We start from the raw sequence: 2,515 nt of genomic DNA, 5'->3' as shown, positions 1-2,515 counted from the left end.
AGTTTTCAGAAAATTTTCAGAATTCGCTTTTAGTCGTTATTATTTGTATGTGATAAAATGACATTCATATATAGAATTTCTATGCAAAATATAACGCCCCCGGGTGGGCTCGAACCACCAACCTTTCGGTTAACAGCCGAACGCGCTAGCCGATTGCGCCACGGAGGCCGCTGACTGGTGCGTCTTTAATAAACGATAAGGTCTTCGTCCTCTCTTTATATAATTTTTATTTTTTAATTATATATTTTTAACATTTTTTTATCACAAATTTGTATCATATATTATCTTATAGTACGAATTATTAATAATATTTTACAAATCAGAGTCATACAAGGTAATTTTGACATTATTGTAGCAAAACGTTATTTATTGATAAGCTTAATGATGAACATAAATCTTCTCTTTATATGATTTTTTAGTTTTATACCTACATATACAGATATATATGTATACACATATTTCTAATATTTTTTAAATCACAAGTGCATATGCTGTATATGAAGTAATGATATTTGACAAGGCTTGATTAAGTGATATTTGACAAACCAGGTTTATTTAAGGTAATTCTGAGATTAATATAATAGTAAAATATTGATGATTAATAAGCTTAATAATGAACATAAATCCTCTTCAAGTTATTTTATTTCTTAGTTATATAGATATGAGTATATGCTTATCTAACATTTTTTATCGCAAGTACATATGTATTTATTATCTCGTTATTATCTTATATTAACACATTTATTATGAATTAATAGTAATATTTAGCAAACCAAAATTATTCATTAAGATAATTTTGAAGTTGTAATGTACATGCAAAACGTTGTTTGTTGATAAGCTTAATGATGAACATAAATTGATTAAAACTTTAATAGAGTCGCAATTATTAGAAAAAAAAAAGGGTTAAAGTACTCGGTTTATTATCTTTTTATGTTAAAAACGAGAGTAAATATACTGGTGAGATCTATAAATTGCTTGGTGCATGCGAAGTGATTTGCAATTCATTTTCCGATAACGGCCGACAATGTATTGCGCTAACTTCTCTGTTTCTAGAATACTACTATCAACAAAACACACGTTCGCATGTATGTACAGAGCTGCGACGTGCTACGATACAAATCGAACAGATGTGTCGACGCAAGAAAGCGGCCGCGATGAAATATCACTCGCGTTGTAATAAATTTGTTATAGTCGTAGTCGTGGGTTGTGCGTGGCGATAATACGCGCGTATACGTAACAGGAAATAGTCCGGCACATTCACATCGGAACCATATACGGTTAATTAAATGGGGTCGGCTCATTAGTAACTGTCTATATGCAAGGCGATGGGCGAGACGCGATTGGAGGGTGGTCCCAAGGTGATTTATCCCTCACGATGGATTGCAGATGTTCGACTGGTATATGTCACGGGTCATCACAATAATACTGTAATTAGGATGATAGAGCGTTATATGTATGCAGCATGAAAACGTATGTTCCGTTTAGGTGCATAATATGTAGGTTGTAGAAAATAATCGTTGAAATAATGTTGTTTCTTTTTCAACAGAGTTGGAAGAATTTAAGGTATATTGATTCATATGGAAAGAATGATTTTGCTAAAGTATCTAACGATTTAGCTAGATATACAGATCTTAAATAATTTTATTATTGTAGATATCAAAATAATGTGGAGAACGCTTAAGCTAATTGCTAGAATGTGAAAACTTTTCGCAGCAGTTTTCGTTAAGTTTAAATATTCTATATAATTATTTTCAGATTTGTCCAATTGAATTTTTTAATTCTTTAGTTAAAAGGTACTTCACTAAATCTTTCTTTTCATTTAAGAATGAAAGTCAAATTAAATTTCTCTTTTTAAACGAGCAGATTTTCAATTACATTTAATCTGTCTCGACAAAGTATTCCTTACGAAGAAAGGTAAAATATTTCTATCATACATGAATAAATTTTTTGTTAGTTAGAGTATCTAAAAATTTAACTTAATGCAGATTTGATAATTTGGTTGGACAAAATAATTATGTAATTTGTTGCTAGACTGTCGAGACTTTTTAAAGCATTGCTCATAATGCTTGAGATTTCTATGTAATATTTTATTATTCAACATTGATTTTTTAATTTCTATCTAGCTAAATTTAAGACATTTCAAACTTCTTCTTTTCATGAATTGGTCCATGACCATAGAAATAACCAATTATTGACAGAATAAACGATCAATACTTCAGTAATTTGTTCGTAAATTGGTGTACACCATTGTCGCAAGACTCGCTCTTAAAGATCTCCACCGGAAGGAGACCTTCTGCTTCGGCTATGGTGACACTAACGGTCTGTTTAAATTGTGTGTTTAATTACACAAGTAAGAGACAGTCGCCGCGAAATTTATCGGTCACTGTTACCGTCCCCTTCGTTCCTAATCTACGTAGCAGATATCCGCGCGAAACAGAGGAGAACATATCCTTTGCCTGTAATAAGACGCTTCTCATTGCTTTTTAGTGCCTCTTCCCAGAGAAGCAATTAGATT

The 2,515-nt window shown here is 31.7% G+C and overlaps 1 non-coding gene across 1 annotated transcript; it reads right to left on the bottom strand.

Annotated features, from left to right (window-relative positions):
* Positions 1-94: 94 nt before the first annotated feature.
* On the bottom strand, positions 95-168 carry Trnan-guu. The gene has a single exon. It is a non-coding gene; the product is annotated as a tRNA-Asn (tRNA).
* Between the last annotated feature and the right edge of the window lie 2,347 nt (positions 169-2,515).

Source organism: Trachymyrmex septentrionalis, unplaced genomic scaffold (genome assembly GCF_001594115.1).
Source record: "Trachymyrmex septentrionalis isolate Tsep2-gDNA-1 unplaced genomic scaffold, Tsep1.0 scaffold14, whole genome shotgun sequence".
In the NCBI taxonomy this organism is placed as follows: Eukaryota; Metazoa; Arthropoda; class Insecta; order Hymenoptera; family Formicidae; genus Trachymyrmex; species Trachymyrmex septentrionalis.
This window is presented reverse-complemented; position numbering and strand designations above follow the sequence as displayed.